Raw genomic sequence first — 23,220 nt, forward strand, 5'->3', positions numbered from 1 at the left:
GGGAAAAAATATACAGTTGAATTTACACCTACAAATTATAATTACCTTCAAGCCATATTCTTTATTATGACTACTCCTCCAAATTATAATTACATCCAAATCATATTTATTATTATTACACAAAGTAAATTCTTTTAGATTTTTAAAATTTATAATAATCTATTTTTTTAGTAAAAATATAAAAAAAAAAAATATTTTTTTTATAAAAATAATAGAATTTAATATTATACTCCTTTTATTTCAAATAAAGTTTATGTAACTTTTCTTATTTGAGCTTTCGTTTGGTTTAGTGTAATTTTTTTTAGAGAACTTACGTATCAATGAAGTTTCTTGCTTAAAAAAATTATATTTATTTTTTATATTTGGAACACCTAAAAATAGTTTTTAATAAAAATTGTTTTTGAGATACTTAGTTTGGTGGTTTGTAAATGATGTTTTCTTTAGGATTGATTTGGAATGCCTAGAGTTATTTTTCAATGTATAAATTTCTTTTTAACATGCTTATTTACATTCAGTAGTAATGGATTTTCTTTCATAACTAATTTAAATTTAAATTTAAATTTATAGTTTTTATATACATATTTGACATTTATAAAATTGGACATTCAATATTATTGTTGAATGGGAAGCTATTGAAATTAAAATTGGCAAGAGTAAACTTGAATTAGTCTATAACTTTTAGAACAAATAATTATTATATATATATATATATATATATATATATATATATATATATATATATATATATATATATATATATATATATATATATATATATATATATATATATATATATGCAAAGATAGTTATTCAGCATGTTTATGTGTAACAATGTACAGGTTTAAATGTACTCACTTTTAAAAAATTATTAAAAAACTTTAATTTTTAAAATTGGAAAAAAATAATATAATTCTACTTTATTTAATTAATTTATTATTATTATTATTATTATTATTATTGCTATTGACTTTTGAAAAATGAGGTATATTAAATAAAAAGAAATTTATAATATTATGAAGAGAAAAAAATACCCCTCCTAATAGAAACAAAATTCATAAAATTTAATATAAACTATTATTAAAAATTATTTATTGTTTGTTCTTTTATTTCTTAAGATAATTGCTTAGTCCTAATTCAAAATTAATGTGATGATTATTATAATAATAAATATAAATTTAATAAGCTTAAATACATTTTTGGTCCCTGAAAGTTAGCGAGTTTTTGATTTTCGTCCCTGTAAGTTTTTTTTTGGATTTAAGTCCACATATCTTATTTTTGCTTGAGGTTTAGTCCCTAAAGCCAAAATCTGCAGGTTTCCTACGGATTTTTCTACGAATTTTCCTGCGGATTTTAATTTTAGGGACCAAAACAAACGCGAAAGTGAAATATAGGAACTCAGACCCAAAAAAAATTTACCGGAACGAAAATAAAAAACTCACTAACTTACAGGAATCCAAAGTGCATTTAAGCCAATTTAATAATTATAATTTAATTTTTTAAATTATTTTAATTAAATTAATATTTGATTTTAAAAAAATTAATTAACATTTACATATGTAGAAAGTTAAGTGATTTAGCATTAACAAACTACCATTTATTGGGTCAAATTCACAAGATTTATGTTGGTGAATTGGTTTTGATTGAAATATATTTGAAAGTACAAACAACTTAGTAGACGAAGAAAATCAAATAAAAGAAAAAGTGTATCAAGATGTTATGGGATACCAAAATCATTAACATATAGCTTATAAAATGTTTGTGGAAGAAAGAAGATAATAATCATACTCACGCGTAAATGATTTTTAAAAAATTACATAAAATAAACATGAGAGATATTACTTAGTTAGTTACTAGAAGTATCATGTAAAATGTGTTATAAGTATATATCTTATTTGTATTCTTTTTTAAGCATTAGTTTTAGTTAGTTACTAAAAGTATCATGTAAAATGTGTTATAAGTATATATCTTATTTGTATTCTTTTTTAAGCATTAGTTTGTATAGTTGTTACAACTAAATAATCGGTGTGCGGATATGTTGGCTAAATGGGAAAGTCATGGAATAAATGAGGATCATGAAAAGAAGCCTGAGTCAATTGCTCTTCCAGGATATTAGAGAAGATTTTTTAGGTTTCTGGAGCAAGTCTTCCACATCGTTAAATCCTATTTCGATAAACTAAGATTTCATTTTGAATCAGGCGCCATTCAATGGCGGAAAGAGAGAGCGAGTGAGAAAGAGATAGAGAGTGAAAATTTGCAAAGCAGAAACTCGTTAATGCTAACCATTTTTATTAACATTTCATGTAATAAATGGAGCTATTTGATTGGAAGATATGGCTCTCACGTGGATCGCAAAAATTACATGGCTACGATTAAATACATCGAACGGTTTTATTTGTACTAACTCACTAAACACGTTAGTTCCAGAGAAATAGACCCACTGAACGAGAATGGAGAGAAAAACACTTCTAACACATTCAATCACCAATTTAAATTCATGAATCAAACTCACAATGCGCTGAATATCAAAAATGATATATTTTTTGAAATTTGATTCATATTTTAGTTAGTAACCTCTTATAAAAAAATTAAAAATTTAAAACAATCACCATCAAGTCAAGTGGGGTGTATTTCCGAAGGGGAGTAGGTTGAAGGACGAGGAGGGATTGATGATTTCTTTTTTTTCTCTTCAGAAATCCCTGATCGCATCAAAGCTTTGGATATTTTCGAATTCCATGGTTGCATTGGGAATGTAGTTGAGGTTGTCATCCCTCTGAAGAAGAATAAATTTGGGGAAAATTTTGGTTTCAAGGTTTAAAGATATAGGAGATGAGATGATGTTTACGGTCAAATTGGATAATGTTGATGATTGATGGGAAGAAAATACATGCAAACTACCATTGGTTCGATCAGAGTTTTGAAGTCCCGGGGAGAGAGGAGGTAAGAGGGGTTAGTCCAAGGGTTGTTCCTAAGGAGAACTATGGCGCCAACGTCACTAGAAAATATGGGTTGGAGTTTAAGAAGGATAATAAATCTTTTGCGGATGCGGTGTTAAACAAGAAAGATGAGAACCCATGTTCACAAGGGCTTTCTTCTTGCTACTTGAGTTATGAATCTAACAAGGAAGATCTGTCTATATTGAGGAAATCTTTTTTTGGAGTTGTCTTGAACCCAAGTACGGCGCATAACATTCAATCGAGCTTTGAGATTAAGGGTTATTTCTCTGTTAAGGTTACTCCTCTGGGGGTGAACTTGTGCTTGTTGGAAAAGTGTCAAGAAAGATCCATCAAAGACCTTATTAAGGAATGGAGAAGATGGTGGAGCTAATGGTTTTCTGTAATCCGGGAATGGAGAGAAGGGGACGTATACAATGAAATAGTTACTTGGTTGAGGGTTTATGGCATTCCATGCTATGCTTGGAACTTCTCGTTTTTCGAAATTCTTGCTAATATGGTAGGAAAGTATGTTTGTAGTGATGAGAATACTTTGAACTCGGTTAATATGGACATCGCGAGAATTATTGATAGAACAACATGTAGCTCGGTTTTGAATGAGTCTTTTAACGTCAAGATAGATGGAGTCTTATGCACAATCAAAATGTCTGAAGATTCTCATGGTCTATTGAGGATTTCTTTGAATCAAAAAGTTGGGAAGAAGGCTTCATCAAAATCTTCTTTTGATTCTGATTTTGGTTGGCATAATCAAGAAAATGTTAACTTTGATTAAGCTTCTTTTATCATGCTTCAATTAAATCTGGTTCTTGATGTGCCAGTGCACTATTCAAACGAAAAGAGAGAAGTCTTTTGCATGCCAACTTAGGTAGAGATTTCCCTTTGCCTTAATGTCTCTTTCATGCATATTTAAAACACAAACCAAACTCTTTCTTTTCTGTTGCCTCAACGGCGCTTAAGAACACGTTATTTCCTTCCTATCTCCCATGCATAAGTCTCCAAAGGTCGAGCTGTTTGTAGGATGCGAATGTAACTATTCACCTAATAAATACAAAACAAATAGAAATTAGTTAGCCAAGCTAAGGTACCTCTGATTCCTCAAAAAGGTTACATAGGCAGTGGGGTAGGGCCCGTGCGAGTACAATTCTTTCTTTTCCCTACATTTTCATGCATTTTAGCTCTTAGCTAGACATAAATTCTTTTTCACACCCATAAATAAGACAACAAGCATGCATCCCATCGAGTACGATGGACATGAGGGGTGCTAACACCTTCCCCTCGCATAACCGAGTCCCTTATTTGTTTCTTTGGTTCGCTTCGACCATGCTTATCCTTCCTCCAGGTTTATTATGTGTTTCCTTTCCCTCTCTTGGAATAAATAGACACGGATGACAACTCTATTTCATGCGCCACTTTCGCTTTTGTACTTGGATGAAAATTCTGGGAGTGATAGTTTATTTTTAATTTATTTTATAATTAATCAGTAATTCAAAATAAAGATGAGATTGCAATTGGACAAAGGCAATAATCCGTCAGGCCTGATTTGCCATGTGTACCCCCTTTAAGCCCAGCGTACAACCATTTTTGGTGGCTGAAGATGTGTAACAAAAACAACTTTGAGCCTCGATCCCCTGGGCCCTGGCAGAATTACCAGTCACACTCCTTAATTCCACTTACACCCCCTGGCTTACATTAAAAAAACTAGATTAGACTTGACTAATTTTTCCCATTTCTTTTTGATAAAAACTCATATTAAAATTATGATAAAACTTTATTAGATTTTAGATTAATCACATTTAATTTTGTTAGATTTGTAGGACCTAAAACCTAATAAAACGCCATAAAAAATATTAATTTCTTTTATTAGATGTTAGGATTTAGTTTGATTTTTGACATAAAAATACATTAAAAAAATTAATCCTTTTTTGATCAATTTTTGCACCTAATTTTGAATTATTTCTTGTATAGTTTTGTATCAATTTCAATGTGATTGTGTTGATTGATTTTTGGGGTTCATTTGTGTAGTCTCTCTTTATTAAGAGTAGACTTGGTTAGAGGCTTGATCAAGTCATCAACCATGGGTTTTATTGTGTAAGTCTTACTTGTTTAAGTTTGACATTGTTTCTTGATACTTGTTTAAGTACTCAAGTGAGGTGATCATCTTTTGTTGCTTATCTTTTGCTTTATGATTGCCATTTTCCCTTAGGATTGTGATTCTATCTTGATTAAGATGAGTCATATAGACCTTAGGTTGAAATCCATGCATGCCAAAATTAAGTAGAATCTCCCTTTATCCTTGACCTTAGGGCCACCGTTGTATGATAACACTAGGAAAGAGACCTCCCCCCCTTAGTTTGTATGTCCCCCATATGCATATAAAGACTAAAATCTCAAATCCTTAATAAAACACTTAATAAAGGTTGAAACTTCATAAAGAGGGAGGAGAAGCTCAAGTCTCGCTTGTTTAAGGGAGTCACTTGAGCGTATTTTCCCAACTAAAACACAAACCAATGGCAAGTTTCCTAAGGACGGTTGTCCACTAAAAATAACATAACAAAACATAAAAAACATTGAAAGTAGTTAGCAGAACTACGGCGCTCTGACTTCTCCACTACACTATGGAGGTACGTAGGCATAGAGTTCAGGAAACTCTAGCAAGCACAATAATTATTAAAACACTCTAGTTTATTCATGCATTGCATTCCCCTTTAGCAAGTGAGTAGTATAGTAGACACACCTTTTGATTAGAAACAAACAAAAGCATATCTCATTGAGTACATGGACATGAGGGGTGCTAATCCCTTCCTCTCGCATAACCGACTTCCTTACCCTTTTCTCTGTTTGTGAGACCTTTGTGCTTTGTATTTGAGATTTGTTGATATTTATTTCTCTTTTTGAGATAAATATATTAGTGGCGACTCTATTATTTTTCGCGGTAGCGACAAGATCAAGCATATTCCTTGAAGAAGGAACTAGCCAATTTTAAAATGTCCCAAGTTGGATACAAATAGGGATGCCATGGTGAGGGAATTGCTTAAGTAGCTCTTTGAATCTTTCCCAAGATTAAAATAGTGATTCTTCATCTCCTTGTCTAAATGAGGTGATTTCATTTCTCATCTCTGCATTCTCGGTAGGAGGAAAGTACTTAGCTAAGAACTTCTCAGCCAAGTCATTCCATGTAGCAATGGAATTAGGCTCTGAGGAATTTAACCAACTCTTCACTCTATCCCTTAGAGAATAAGGAAACAACTCAACCTGAAGGCATCATTAGTCACGCCTGGAATTTTGAAGTTGATAGCCACATCTAGAAACTTCCTTAAGTGCAAATGAGGGTCTTCATTTGGAGATCCAGAATATTGACCAGTAGTCTGCAGCATTTGGAACATCATAGGCTTGAATTCATATTGAGCTGCAGTGATTTCTGGCAAGACAATGCCAATGCTCATGGAGGTAGGGTCAAAGACAGCATAGTCTCTAATGTTTCGCGCCCTATCATTGGCAATACCAATAATGTCGTTCTTTGCCATGATATGGATCTTCTCTTCCTCGTATGAATCCTCTAGTATTATGGTTCAAAATCAGCCAGATTAGCTAATATAGGAACTTATGGGATACGTCTAGCACATTTATTTCTTCTCAACACTCTGAGTGTTCTTTCAGGTTCCGGATACCCATTGTGAATAAGGCGCAATGATTTATGCATGCAATAGCTCAACACCCGTCCTAACACCAGACTACAACAGGATGTCAAAAACAAAAATGCTTAAAATGAAAAGTAAATAGAAACAAATACAAAATAAAAAATGTAGTAAAAATCACTCCCCGACAATGGTACCAAAAACTTTTTCGTAATTCTCAAAGGTGTCACATGCAAGTATACATGTTTTTTATCATAGCAAGTGATAAAAGAAAGAGTATCGTACCCGCGGGGAGTGTTACTACTTAGATATGACTTTTTTATTAAATTTATTCTTTCGCTTTAAGCACAAGTAGAGAAATAATAATAGGTGATGTTTTGAATCCAACTTTTATGTAAAAGAAAGTAAACTAAAGAGAAAACCATGGTGTAGAAGTATCAAGAGAAATATATTTGAGCTTACGATCCATTAATATCTTTTGTGTGTTTATGTGTTAATGAGGTGTGGTGTTGTGACATGCATGGTTAGAAGGATCTGGAAGTGTATTTCTACATCATTCATAAGCCTGCATAAAAGGGCAAGGAAAGCAAATCTATAAGTTCCACTTGTAACCCCAATACACGTCTATTAAATGATTTGATATTCCTTAATGGTTGCAGTTTCTTATGTCTAAGTAAACTAGGTCAAGTGAATATCTCTATCCTACATCCTCAAGTGAATGGTCAAGCTGAAGTATCTAATAGAGAGGTCAAGAAAATCTTAGAAAAACGGTTTCAAATTCAAGAAGAGATTGGTCTATTAAGCTTGGTGATGCTTTTTGGGCGTATCGTACCGCTTACAAATCTCCAATTGGCTTGACCCTATTTCAAATGGTTTATGGTAAGAGTTTCTATGTTCCGGTTGAGCTCGAGCACAAAGCATTTTGGGCTTTGAAGTTTTTAAACTTTGACTCTAAGCTTTCTGGTGATAAAAGAATGATGCAATTGCATGAGTTGGAAGAAATGAGGTTTCTAGCTTATGAATCCAACAAGTTGTACAAAGAAAGGGTTAAAAGCTATCATGAAAAGAAGATCCTTTCCAAGGATTTCAAAGTAGGACAGTTGGTTCTTGTGTTTAACTCAAGATTAAAACTATTTCCAGGAAAACTTAAATTGAACTGGTCTGAACCATTTGTTATGAAGGAAGTTAGAGATTACGGAGCGATTATGATCGAAGATCCACAAACAAGCCAAATTTGGACTGTTAATGTCAAAGGTTGAAGCTTTATTTGGGAGGATAATTTAATCGAGAAACGACTATAATTTCTCTCGGTGATCCTTAATGTCACCTTGGACCGTCAAGCTCAAACGACATTAATTAAAGCGCTTTTTGGGAGGCACCCCAACATTGAAAGTATATATCATTTGAAGTGTGTTGACTATTTGCATTTAATCGGGACTTTGGTTTAGTTGGGGCAGAACTGGTGCAACAGGTGAGTAGTATATTTTTCTGCGGTCGCTAAGTGAATTCTGAATCTCGCTTAGCGAACTCACCAAATATCAGAAAAAAATTATTGGACCTAGTGGGTCTAAACCCAGTCCCAATGGCCCAATTACCTGTTAAGTCTGCCACAGACTTGTCTCTCCCCTATTTCCATCATTTTCAAACTTTGTTGCTCCCTCCTCTCCATTCTCAAATCCTAAATTCCATTGTTGAGTTTGGAGCTTTCTTTTACCCACTTTCCATTGAGAATTTGTTTATACCCAACATCCATCAAGGTTTGTTAACTTATTTCCTATCCTCTTTTAAATTTTTAGATGTAGGGATAGATTAATTAGGGTTTTATGTTGCTGATAATTATATTTCTTGTTTAGGATGAGTTTTAAGGTAGATACTTGGAATTTAGTTTCTGCATGTTGAAAAGTTTCAATTTTTAAGTGTTTTTGAACCATTGTAAATGACTGTCATACCCTAATTTTTGACCCTAAGATCATACATCATTTGCATATCAATCATCAATCAAGAAGTTTTCAACTTAGAACTCTACTTGTGATGTTGTGTACAATTCATCTACAAAGGAATCATCAAACACTAATGTTTTTCTGGTATATGTTGTTTTACTAACCAAAATACCAAAAATATGGCCTTGTGCTTTTGTATGTTTGTGTTTTGTAGGTACCAAGTCAAAGTATCCATCAAAAAGGGCATTTTTCAACAATTCCACTGTGCAAATTGATTTGCATAAGGTGCAAATCGATTTACATAACTATTTTTGCCCCAGATTTTGCCTTTTTCAGCAATGTAAATAGATTTGCATAAAGTGTAAATCGATTGCACCAGTGCGAATTTGGAAAAATGAAGGCAAATTTCAACTTTTGGAAGTGTTGACATCATTTGCAAGCATAGGAAGCATGACTTAGCTCTTGTATTTGATTGCCTACATCATTTGATCATAAACCCTCATGTGATTGCATCAAGACCATTGGATCTCTTTTTTGGCTCCAAATCCTTTTCCCAAGCCTAATTCTATTTTCCAATCCTAACTCCAAACCACAAAATTTCCCAAGCCTAAGTGCTATAAATTGAGCCATTCCCCTCTTCATTTTTCAAGCTTTGATAGCCAAGAAAACTCTTACTCTTTCTCTCCTCACCTCTTCCAAACCCCTCACTCAAAGCTCTTGTTTCTTCCACAAAAATTAGTGAGTCACATCTTGAACCTCACTAATTTAGAGCTAAACCTCAACCTAAACACTACTTTCTTCATCAATTGTGAGAGACCAAGGCTTGTGGTTGTGTGTTCTTGAAGAAGATTCAAAGTTTGTGGAAGATTTGGTAAAATTCTAGATCCTTTCCATAATTCAAGATGTGATCCATTGTTGTTTATGTTTGATGCACCTTTGGTGCTACATTGATGAGTTTTGCTTGCTTACTTGATACATTTTCGTGCACAAATTGATCCAAGATCACAAGGTGTTTGGTTTTATGTTTAAACAAGTTTTCTTCTCATTATTTGCTGTTGTAACTCGGTGGGAGAACTGACTTTATTATTTGGCAAGCAATGTTGCGGTGAGCAAGAGTCGCCACCGACTTTTATTTTGTCCAATGTTAGGAAGGGCAAAAAGAACAGAAAAAGACCCTTTTAAAGAAAAACGGGTTCGGGGATAGATTATGAAAAGGGAAGGTGTAAGCACCCTTTTCATCCATGGTTATCCATGGGCTCTTAGTTCGCTTAGATCCAGTTTGTTTGTTTTGAAAAGATTTTTGAAGAAAAAGGACTTTAGCGTAAATGCGTAGCCTTTGTTTTCTTTGAAAAAGAAGAGTGTGAAAAAACAATTTTTATTTTTGAATAAGTGAACCAGGAGCAATTCCCCAATGTATGTCTTTTTCTATGCTTTTTACGTTCCTAGGGCTAACCATACCATAAAGGGTAGGTAGTCCTTTTATTGGACGTTCGGGACAATCGAAGGGTCATCAGAGGTCGTTGAAGGCAACAAGTAGAGGTACCTTTAGCAAATTCGAAGGAACAATCATCGTTTCGTAGGCAACCATTCGAGGGACTAGATCATATATTCGTAGGCAACATCGAGGGTCATCGAGGGACTTATGATCTTTGCGATGATTTTTAATCGTCGAGACTTTTGCTAATGGGTACCTCTATATTCGAGGGACACGACCAATTTTATTCGTAAGGCAACCAAGAGGGGCGTACCCTAGGGGTGAGTGTGTGAACAAGAGTGTGTTAATTCAGATATTTAGTTTTGAAGTTAGTGATCTAACGGTGATTAATTAATCTTGCCATACACACCTAATTACTAACAGTTAAATATGTACAAAAAGTAAAGTGCGGAAAGTAAACATCCTACGCTATTACAGGGCTTTGGGGAAGTTACATAATAGGAGGTACGAAAAAGTAAATTTACCTAAGCTATTACATCCCATGAGCAGTTACAAAAATAGTGAAAAATGCGAGGAAATTAAAGCTAAAATATATATACAAAAATTAAAGAAAGAGCTTGCAAATGTCCATGAAATAGTCCCATGCTCAAGGCGGTAGTTCCTCACAAAAAGTCAAGAAAGTGTTAGTACGTATGTGTAAAATAAAATGAGCAAAATAAGGACAAATATTAATTCAAATTAATTTAGTAATTAACACATAAAAAAAACATATAAAAAAGTAAAAAATATTTTTTGTGTTTTTTTAATATTTAAGGAAAAATAAATACTAAATAAACTATATTTTTTGTATTTTTCAATATGAAAGTTAAAACAATTATAAATAGATAAGAAATAGAAACATATAAACAAATAGGGGTTAAAACAGTAAAATGGGAGTGTGAGCAGTAAAGAGGCGTTGGGCTTAAGCAGACCCAACAACTTTGAAACAAACAACCAGGGGTGTTAAAGAAGCAATCAGAGTGGGTTTTAAGCCTTAAGCCCAAGTGATAATTCAAGACAACACAAAGCCCTGAAATCTAAGGAGGGATCCGCCTCCCCTCATCACTCGGTTGGTTCTTTCTCACTCTCAGTACTTTCTTCTTCTACACAAGTGAAAAACCAAATCATCCCTAGGTATCAAACAACAAAGAGCCAAAATTGAAATTACTCTAAAATTTATCACGTTCATCCATACATCCACATTGATTTCAAACTCACAAACAAAGAGTAGGAAGAAAAAGGAAAGAAGCAAACCGAAAGCCGAAAAGCGACACGAATCGGAAGATGAACTGTGAGCTTGAATCAACAGCGGCAAGAGCTTGTGTCCGGTGAGGGTGGAGCGGTTCGGTTGAAGCCGGTTTCAGCGGTGCTGCGCTAAAGGGAAGTGTTGGCAGTGAGATCCGAGGCGAACAGAGGGTTGTTGCGTTGGTGACGGAGTGGTGTTGGAGCCTTTTCCGGTCTTCGTCGGAAATCAGATCGATGGCGGGGTCAATCGTTGTGCTGTTTCGATGGTTTGCGGCTGAGTTCCTCAAATGTGTGTACGCGGATCTGACCGTGAGGAAGCTTTGTTGTCAACTTGAATCGATTTGAACCTGTGTAAAAATCGGAAGCTGCAAAAAAGATTTTGATAACATATTGTGATGTTATTGAGTCTGATTTTTGATTCTTTAAGTAAAAAAACATGTTAAAGGGAATTATTCTGTAAAAGGGATAATGACAACAAAAATATTTTACTTAGAGATAAGATTTAGACAAACCCCAAAAGTAGATAACAAAATTATTCAAACATCTACTTCTACTATCTATTCGTTAATAATAGATTGACCAAATTGCCTAAATTACCCTTTCACCAAAATTTATTTGCACTAATAAAAGGTCATTTTTGTAACTAACAAATTAAGTATTCACTCTTTCAACTTTATTGAATGGATGCCCCAAGTGTTAGCTTTTCATTGGTCCAAATTAAATAATATTTTCCTTACAACTTTATTGCATGAATGATGACATCACATGTAAGTCATGGATGATGGAAGTCATATTTAAATTTCTTTTACATTTCATTTTCCCACACTTTCTTACTTTCATTTTAATTTTTCTTAATTTATTTATTATCACAAAAAATATTAATAATCTATTTTTAAATTTTAATCTTACTAAAAATTTCAAATTTCTTTCGCATTTTATTTTTCCATACTTTCATTTTAATTTTTCAACATTTATCTATTATCGCAAAAAATATTAATAATCGATCATTTAATTATTATTCCCAAAAATATTTAATTATTTCACGGGCCACTATCAACTCAATATTTAATTTTTTTTAATCGATCATTACACATTTTCTCTATCTTAATTAAAATTTCAAATTTCTCTCACATTTTTTCACACTTTCTTACTTTCATTTTAATTTTTTTCTCTATTTATTTATTTATTATCTCACGGGTCACTATCAACATAATGTCTATTTTATTTTAATCAATCATTGTCTTTATTTGAGAGATAATATCTTTATTTTTATTTTTTTCTCCATCTCACAATTTTTTATCATTATTTAATACAATTAAATTTCCATGATTATTGTTTATTTTACATTTGTTTTTAAATATATTTTATATCGCATCAAATTATTTTTTTATTTCACGGGTCATTATCAACATAGTAGCTATTTTATTTTAATCAACAATTACTATTAATTGAGAGATAATTTTTATTTTTAAATGTTAATATTTCATTTTTATTATCTCCATCTTATAGTATTTTTTCTATGATTATTTAATATAATTGAATTTATATGATCATTTTTCATTTATAATTAAACCATAGTGATCTATATCATTTTCTTTTAATTGTTGTTGGACCGTCAATTATTAAATTACCTGACCCAATTTTGCTATTGTGTTCTTAACCTATCTTAAACATTTTTTTGTGGATCATTGTTTTCTATATAATTATTGTTAAATTTACAATTAAGTAAATTATTTCATATTTTTCATTTATATTTAAAATTTTACATTTGCATTTGTTAAAATTTTATTTTTTCTCCAACTCACATGTCCTTTTTTATATGGTTCTATATTACACACAAAATTAGCACATGAATAAGATAATAATGTTTAATCTTAAGGGCCAATTTCAATACAATGCCTATTTTATTTTAAACAATAATGACTTTTATTTAAAAACTAAATTATTTATTTTCAAATTTCAAAACGATTCCTATGGATATTAGGTTTTCAAAGAATTGGGAGTATAACAGAGCAATCAATAAAACTCTAACTCTATTCAAATAAAACAATTCCTTTTAATTATGCATATTGCTTATAATTCCTTTTATTTATATTATTCATATCATTACAAAAATACTACACCAGAAAAAAAATCACCCGTGCAGAAGCACGGGTCTCTGACTAGTAAACAATTTACAATTGTACATGTGTATCTGTGAATGGATAGACAATGTCAAAATTGTTGTTGTACGTATGAAACTTGGAAAGTATGTATGTAAGTTAAACTATGGATGAATAGAAAAAATGGCCTGGGAAAAATTATGGGTGTGAACATATAATTTCATATATATATTACCATCAGATAATCATCACGTGGCCTAAAAATAAATAACTAAAAAATTTAAAGAAATTGAAAGAATAGATGGGGCCTCATATGTTCTCATATGTTAATCATCAGCCAAAAACAGTGTGAAAATTATTTTGAAAAAAAGAGGCCTCAGGTATCATCATTGGCCAAAAAAAGGTTAAAAAGTGTTTGTGTAAAAAGCTTAAAAAATGTGAGTGAAATTTAAAAAAAACTATTAGAAAATTGTTGAAGGAAGAAAGTTTCAGGAAATCGTTGATGAAAAAAAGAGAGTGTAGAAATGCCCTTTTATAGACTGGAAATTAGGTCAAAACAATCCTAAAAAGGAAAAGATCCAACCCCAAAGGCCCATGGACCTTCTTGGTCCCTAAGATTAAGAATCTGGACGTACTTGTGTCCAGATACGTCCCGGTGCAATTGTCTGCAAGACTTACTTCCTAACCAATTGTGCTATGTTATTTTTCTTGAAATAAAAAGCCAATTGAAAGTGTATGAAGCATCGGCCAGCATTTTCTATTTATTAAAATATAAGCAATTTTAAAAGTAAACTACAATATTTTAAAAATAGACTTTAAATTGAATATTTATAAAACTCAGGATGTTAATGTAAATGAACCCAAGATTTTTATAAAATCCAATTTTTTGAAATGGTTTTGAATTTTCAAAAAGGGTGGTGTCATACCCTAAAATTTGCCCATGTTATTTTCCACACATAAAATCAAAACAAAAGACAAAGCTCCAAAACACACTCTCCTATACAAAAGCTCTGAACTAGGGTTTGATTAATTCAATGGGAAATCATTGAATCAATGGCTCAAGATGGTTCCATAGGGTCACTAACATCCCAAAGCATCTCCATATAAAGTTTCAAGTCAAACAGAGCAAATTTAGTCCCTCAAATCCTGATTAGGTCAACAGTCGACTCCCAAGGGCAAAACAGTCATTTCAAGTCAATATACAGTCAAAATTCAAGATATTTGGTCAACAACATCCTCATAACCCTAAAATCATCATTTGAGCAAGGGTTGATCATGATGATGCAAGGAAAGATCAGAGAAGTCAAAAGTCAAGAGTTACTATTTTGGGCATGAACTAAAAAAGTCAACCAAACTTTGAAAATTCACCAAATATTCATACTTCATCAGAAAAATTCCCACCAAAGCTCATTTTGAAGGGAATTCATTCCTCTATCCAATGGTCCAAGAATCAAAGCTCATAGGTCAATAATCTAAGAGATATGGCTTCATACATTATAGGTCCTTCTCAAAAGTCAACAAAAAGACACTTTTTTCAAAAGAACATAAAATGAACATGGAAAATGATTTTGATATGAGACCAAAGACACTGGTTAGAGGACTCTCTGAGGTTTCTAAAAAGTCCTAGAACACCTTCATACCTCAAAAATTGAGGGAGATACATCTTGTCAAAGTTGGACTATTTTGGAGGGAAAAGTGTGGAGGAATTTTGAATTTCTTGCTAATGGGCCTATATTGTTAAGATCCAAACTTGTTCCTCATGACATTGAGAGCCCATAAACCTATGGCCACGAAATTGTGTGATCTATTTGATTTATTATTAATTTTTATTCATTTAAAAAATGATTAAAATTAAGTAATTCAATAGAAAATCAAAGATTTGGTTTATAGAATCAATTTGGGTCAATTCAATTGTCAATAATATCCCAAAACCCATATAATTTCGTGCATATTAAAATTGAGAAGAGATTGATTCAATTAAGGCAAAATTAGAAAGATTTCATGGCATATTTCCAATCCAATTTTCTCCACATTCAATCAAAGATTCAATAAGGATTTGATCATATTTTGTTAACCTAATCCTCCTCTATATATTCTGAACAAGGCCATAGCACAAGGGTTCACGTTCTGCAGCCAGAGAAAGCTTCACCCGAGTTCAAGAAATCAAGAAAATTTCAAAACCAAAATCGAAGTTACAAGCCAATTCAAGGATATTTGTTGATTGCAAACCGTCCCTGGATCTCTAAGGAAGCATTTGCGATCGAAATCAAGATTCAGAACCTCAAGAACACGAGGTAATGTCCCACGGTTTGTTCATCTGCAAATTGATTCGAACTGCTCTTTTCATGCATCATTAGTGTTATTTAATTGCATATTATTGTTCATGGCAACGTGTTGAAGGTTTCTGGAAGTTTAATTGGATTTCCATGCGTGTTTTAGACTAATTGCCGTTTTAGGGTTTATGCTTTGAATTTGGGAATTCTGGATTTAGAGAGAATTAGATGATGGTATTAATGCAGGCATGTTCGTATGAAGGAGGTGATCACGAATATGGCTTTAGATTTTAGTTTTTGTGCTTGTATGCGATTTTGGTTAGTTGCAGGTGCTCTAGTGACGGTTCAGAAAACCGTAGCTAAATGTTAGGCTAACACGACGGCCCAGGGAAGAAGACGACCTCGTGTCGTCGTGTGATTGGACCATTCGAATCCTCGCGCGCGTCAGCCAACTAGCGATCCAGTGTTTCTCACGTCTGGGCGTATGATGCTCTCTCACGATGCAAACCGTTAGATCTCTAAGCTGCTGCATCCGACGTCTGGGAACATGCCAGTCTATCATGTGCATCCTGCGCGCAGCCACACCGGATGAAAGTTAAGTATTTTTTAATTTTTTTTTATATATTTTATTACATAACCTCTATTTTTCTTATTATATATATATATATATATATATATATCAATTTGATTTTGTTTTTTATCTCTCTTTCTTTTCAATAAAAATATCTTTTTATTTTATTATATTTTTTCTTATTTATTTATTTATTTAAATATTTATAATACTTATTTTCTTTACTTATATTAATACATAACATTTATTATATTATATTTTATTAAATTTTTTCTTATTTATTTATTTATTTATATAATTGTTTATATAATTAATAATTATTTTATTTTCTCATCTATTTATTTAAATTATGTAAATTAGATTTAATTCATAATAATTATATTTAATTCATAATAATTCATATTTAAGCTATAAAAATTCATAAAAAATATTTCTGCGCTCGATTTAATTTTCTGATACCGATTTAATTAATTAGGTCGTGAGACCAATAATTAATTAAATCATTTGTGTTTTCTTATTTAAATTCGAACCCTAATTAGGGTTTACGAGAATCTGCCCTACACTGATAAATTTCTCTTTCATGTTTTTTAGGTCGACTCTTCGAATGCCTTCCGACTACGCGCCTGACCCAAAATACGAAGTTAAGTACTCTATTTAATTTAATTTAAATTATATTTGATTTATATTTTAAATTAGGGTTTGTTTCGCCTTCATCCTTTCCTGCCTTGTTTCTTTTCAGGGTTAACCTTAAAAGGCACCCTATCAACCATATCAGATCAAATTAGAGCTAAGTACCCTCACTTTTTTAACTATTATTTTTATATTTATTTATTCTTTATTTTTAGGGTTAATCCCTTTGCCCTCGAATCTGATAATACACTCACGCCTTATTTGTTTCTTTGCTCATTCCTAATGGTCAGAGTCGATGCTTCTGGCAAACCTTTGCCCTCAACCCTGTCAGGCAAATGCCAAGCTAAGTACTTTCCCCCTATTCTATTTTTAATTTATTATCCTATTTTCTTTTGTAGTTAATGAGGTTTGCCCTCGAATTTGATAATGCACTCACTATATGTTTTCTGTCTTGTCTTTTTCCTTTTCAGGGTTTGTCGATTGCCAAAGCTACAAGTTTGTGGTAACCCTAAACCTTGTTTTCCTGTTTTATTATTACTTATGTCAAACCCTGATTAAGGGATCCGCTGGTTACAATTTCCCTCCCCCATATCTGTTTTGATTATATTGTTTAAATGCGTGGTTAGTAATCCTAGGGAGTGCAACCTTTGAATTGAACATAGAATCACTAAATTTACAAGATAAATAATTGAACTGAACCACGTGATTGTGGCACACACACACTCTTTTGGGGTAACCTCTCGGTTGCCTTGTTGCCTTGTTGCCTGTTGCCTGTTGCCTTTGTGTTTTTGCAGAATAAGCCGTGTCCCTCGAATATGAGGATACCTCAGCCATGCTGCCTCGATAACTAAAGGTCATGCGACCCTAAATGATGCTGCCTTCGATACACAAATATGACCTCGACCCTCGGAAGTTGCCTACGGAAAAAGGCTGAGGTATCTTCTGGCTGCCTACGAAATGGCTTATTCTGATCCTTGCCTTAGACTACCTGCCCCTCTATGGCATGGGACAGTCTTATGGCAAAGGATGCTTCGATGACCCTTCAACCTCCAAACGAAAGGCTTCCTGCCCTCTTATGGCAAGGATAGACCCTTTCATTCTGAAAGGCTAAAAAGAGACCTATTATCTGAGTTTAAGGTAATTGCCCCTAATTGCCTTGCAATGCTCATCTTTAATATTCTTTCTCACAATTCTTCGAAAACTGGCTACGCTCATTTACGAGCTAAAGTCCACTTTTTTCTTTCATCTACTTCTTCTAAAAAAACAAACGAGCAAGCAAAGCAATTAAGAGCCCATGGAAAACCATGGATGCAAAGGGTGCCTTACACCTTCCCTTTGCATAAATTACCCCCCGAACTCAGATTTTCTTTAAAAGGTTTTTTTTTGTTTCTTTTTGCCTTTCTGAATTTGTTTGGATAAAATAAAAGTCGGTGGCGACTCTTGCTTAACCGCGACATTTCGATCGATAAAAAGTCAGTTCACCGTATTACAGAACTGGCGACTCTGCTGGGGATAAATTTCGATAAAAGAGGGGTTACCTTAAAAGTTTAGGATTCACCTTAAATGTTTTCTATTGTTTGCTTTGTTTGCTTTAATTTTGCAGGGCTGTTTTGGGTATTTTGCTGTGTGAAAGATCCTAACCCGGATCTGAGTACCTTAGGTATATGGCATGAGATCAAGGAGACTGCACAGCGTATACTGATGTGGTTGATCTGATGGCCATCGTTAGTGTGACACATTGGTTTGTCCTGGTGTTCCTTGGGATCCGACCTGAGGAAATGCTTGGCTGCCACGTGGTGTCATTAAGCACTAATTTGCCCTTAGAACCTTAGTCGAACTTGACTTTAGCCTATTAGAAAGTAGCGAGATGGCTGGCTTTGGTTCCGACTGAAGTTGGTTGATACTCGAAGCTACACTCATATGGACTGGACTTTCAGGACCTTTTCGGTTGGCGATTCGATTGCCGAACTGAGATAAGCGCCTTCGAGAAAGGTCAATGATATGAGCTCCCTAGAACCCGGTCTTTATATAGGACAGGTTTGAACCAACTAAACTTCAGGAGGAGGGTACATACCTTTTGACCACGTGCAAGCCTAACCATAAGGCAAAATTGTGTGGCTTGTGTGACTTGCGTGACTTGTTTGTGTTTGCTACTAACTTTCGTTTCCTTGCAGGTTTTGTTAAAAGGACTTGTTTGTCCTTACTACCCCACACTATGCCTAATGAACTGCATTTGTATAACTTCATGACATCATGACATCATAAGCATAACATAATTAAACTAACCCTTTCAAGGATCTTAGGGATTTAGGGCGCACAATTTCAGGGACTCCTATCAAGGACTGATTTTCTAACCAAGGGGCAAGAGGATTTATTTTCCTTTAGCCACATACCTTTCAATTCAGAGACTCAATACCTATCAAGGGGCAAGAGGATTTATTTTTCTCTTGCCACGTACCTTCAAATTCAGAAGTATCCCGAATCAGAGGCGATGACCCACTCGATATGGTGAGCTTGATTCTCAAAAAAGAATGTTCAAAGACAAGAGTCAGAATTCTTCAAACAAATATGCGACCAAATCACTTTCCAATGTTGCTAACTAAATTCCTTAAAGATCCTTGAAAACATTTCATTTGCATTCATGACATTGCATATTTCTAACTTTGTTTTCAGGTTCCGCCTCGACAATCATTCCTCTCAGATATAATCGAGCTGGAGATTCATTCTGACAAGCCTTTTTACATTCCACAACTTTGTCAAATAACTCATCGACTCTAACAAGCAAGCATTCTCAATCAGATATGGTCTAATGTATGACCCGTTCCGATGTTCTCTATCAGATATGGTCTAATGTATGACCCGTTCCGGTATTTTCAGTCAGATATGGTCTAATGTATGACTCGTTCTGGCATTATTCATCAGATATGGTTTAATGTATGACTCGTTCTGGTATTCTCCTTCAGATATGGTCTAATGTATGGCTCGTTCTGATATTCCTCCTCAGATATGGTCCAATGTATGACTCGTTCTGACATTCCAACAGATATGGTCTAATGTATGACTCGTTCTGCTATCCCTCAACAGATATGGTCTAATCTACGACTCGTTCTGCTATTCCTCTTCAGATATGGTCTAATGTATGGCTCCTTCTGATATTCCTCCTCAGATATGGTCCAATGTATGACTCGTTCTGACATTCCTCTGCAGATATGGTCTAATGAATAACTCGTTCTGACATCCTTCAATAGACAAGGTCTAAATGTACGACTAGTTCTGATGTCCCTCAATATATATGGTCTATTTGCTCTGACGCCCTCTATCACATATGGTCCAAATGTATGACCCGTTCCGCTCATCACGAACAATGCTGTGCACAATCAGAAAGGCCGCAATGAACACGACCAAACCCGTGGGGACAATTATGATCTCTACACCATTCCCACAACAAAGACGCAAGTCAGATACACCTAAGCGCCAATTCACAAAGATCAACATGACTCTGGCCGAAGCATTACAACAATTGCTGAAGAAAGGGCTAATTACTTTGAGGAATCCTCCTATAAAGCCCAACACTTCCGCTCCTAGCTACAAGCCCAATGCAAGGTGCGCATATCACTCCAATAGCCCTGGGCATGATACGAATGATTGTTGGCCATTGAAGAACAAGATCCAAGACATGATCGATGCTGGCGAAGTTGAGTTCAATCTTCCTAAGACTCCTGTGGTGATCACCGTTTCCACGCCTAGTCATGACAAAACTGATTAATGTCAGAGTGGATGAACTTTTAAATCATTAGCTTTACTTTCATTTGCAATTTCTAATCTGTTTGTTTAAACATTCGACTTATGATAGACATTATTTGTCTTAATAATCATCATCAGTGCATTGCATATGTTTGTCTTGAATAAATTATTTCGCTATCACTCTTTTTAAATTATGTCGTTACTCTGCATATGTTTTGTGATACTCAACTCCTGCTAAGCTGTAAGCCTTTTAAGGGAGGATGACGAGAACGATACCGCAACCTCATATAGTATGCTTTTGAACAGACTATGCTGACGATGTACAGGCATTGTTTCAATTCCTAAACAGTGGAGATATAAGGATGTTAATCCCTCGTTAACCCCTTTGAGCCTAAGAAGTAGAAGTTTTCTTTCTTGTACTAATTAAAACCCTTGATCATAACCTGGGGCAGGGTAGTTCTCAGTTAATTTGGCTGTGCATTCTATTTTAAGAGAATCATTCAGTACACCTTTCAACAAAGGTTCAACCATACACATCAAAGAAGTGTTGGAGACGTCAATCAAAAGACAATGATGGTTCATCAATCATCAAACAAGGCAGTCAATATCTTTCAAAAAGAAAAAAAATGAAAAAACATATATACAAAGAAAAGCCTGCTAAGTCAAAAATCAAAAAGGTGACTTAGGCAAAAAAATCAAGGCATCTCGCTGACTGTAAGCTCAAAATAGACAGTTCAGGCAAAAGTTAGGGATATCAAAAAGATGAGGAAAAAAAAAAGAGAGAAGTCAATAAATTCTTGAACAACTCAAAGTTGTGACTACCAAAAGGAAGAAGTGACTGCCATCTCAAAAGTTCTCTTTGTTTGCGGACCATCAACATTATCAAAGGCGCAAATCCAAAAGTCTCTTGGAACCTGAATGCATAAGTCGAACCAACTGAGCTTAGTAATGAAGAACATCACAAAGAAGGGGATGGGTATAAATAAACTTTGAGCCTTTATCTTTTGTTTCTTAAAACCGTGAACCAAGCCACGTTACAACCCTTGAAAGTCCTAACTGAAGCATGGCTAGTTCGAAAGCATACTGTCACCAAAAAGGTATCCTGACTCCTTAAGGTTTACTAAAATGCTGAGTGGATATTTCGCTTCTACAAAAAATAGCATGTTTTACAAATATCACGCTTTTACATCTCTTGTTTTAATGTTTTTTTTTCAAGACAAACGTATGCATTGCATCTCATGAATTCATTATTAAACATATTCTGCTACGTAATTTCAAATGTTAGCATCAGAATAAATTTGCACGGGGTATGGCTAATGACTGAAAGTTATCCCGACAAACAAAATCACTCCAAGAAGCCATGTCTCTTACGTATACAAGGGGCATGACATGTTTTGCCCAATCAATCTGGGGCAATCAAGTCAAGATTCCGAGAATCTCTCATGGATGCTCGAACAATCAGGGGCATACATCCAAGTATATCTAAAGCTACTCCCCAATCAACATGGGACGTTGTCTTGGACCTATGATTACTAGGGGCATGTCGCCCAAAGTCTTCGCGAGGCGAATCTTTCCAAAGTTCCTACTAACCGGAGGAAGATCTATGCAAGTCCAGTTTGACATCTTGATCAAAACTCAGTGGTATATTCTAAATCAAATCCAGGAATGGTAGTTACCATAATACTGGGGGCAACTTTCAAGACAATCATGTCTCCCTACAGAGTCGGGTTCACAAGATCATATCCCCACAGAGCAATCACTAAGAAGATGTCTTCCAACAACAAAGGCATGGCTCCCCAACATAGTTCACACCTCTACTTTCCCTTTACCCAATCAGGGTACATCAAGTTATTGATCATCCCCAAGCAGAAGTTATAAATCCCCAGCTGAGCATCTCTCAAGACGAAATCAAACATCAAAATCACAGAGACCTGGAGATTTATTCCCTCGAATAAGACAACATAAATCATATTTGCATACCATATGACACAAACATATTCATACATCGCATACATCACTATATAATAAATCCATAACATACGAAGTTTCTCATTTATTTTGAGATACTCATCACATAAACGCATGCATCATGACATAAGAAAACTAACCTCTATTTTTCAGGATATTACTATCTCTATCTGCAAGAGTTAAGTCGACACCTTTGACGGTTCCTTAACAATCTATTCTCAAGTATTAAGTCGACACCTTTGACGGTTCCTTAATATATCAAGAGTTAAGTCGACACCTTTGACGGTTCCTTAACAACACATTTCAGATATAAGTCGACACCTTTGACGGTTCCTTATACAATCTATCTACATATCTGAGTCGATACCTTTGACGGTGCCTCAATGATATGCTTCAGAGTTAAGTCGATACCTTTGACGGTTCCTTAACAACCCACATCAAGAGTTAAGTCGACACCTTTGACGGTTCCTTAACAACCCATTTCAGATATAAGTCGACACCTTTGACGGTTCCTTATACAATCTGTCTGCATATCTGAGTCGATACCTTTGACGGTGCCTCAACAATATGCTTCAAATTTAAGTCGATACCTTTGACGGTTCCTTAAATAAACCAACACAGATTTGAGTCGACACCTTTGACGGTTCCTCAACATTCAAAAAAAAAGAAGACAACAAAAGCAGAAAT

General features: G+C 34.1%; 1 non-coding gene across 1 annotated transcript; it reads left to right on the forward strand.

Annotated features, from left to right (window-relative positions):
- Nucleotides 1–5,961: 5,961 nt before the first annotated feature.
- LOC131593800 (small nucleolar RNA R71) lies at nt 5,962–6,068 on the forward strand. The gene has a single exon (XR_009281180.1). It is a non-coding gene; the product is annotated as a small nucleolar RNA R71 (small nucleolar RNA).
- Nucleotides 6,069–23,220: the final 17,152 nt, after the last annotated feature.

The sequence above is a fragment of the Vicia villosa genome, linkage group LG3 (assembly GCF_029867415.1).
Source record: "Vicia villosa cultivar HV-30 ecotype Madison, WI linkage group LG3, Vvil1.0, whole genome shotgun sequence".
NCBI classification, from domain to species: domain Eukaryota; kingdom Viridiplantae; phylum Streptophyta; class Magnoliopsida; order Fabales; family Fabaceae; genus Vicia; species Vicia villosa.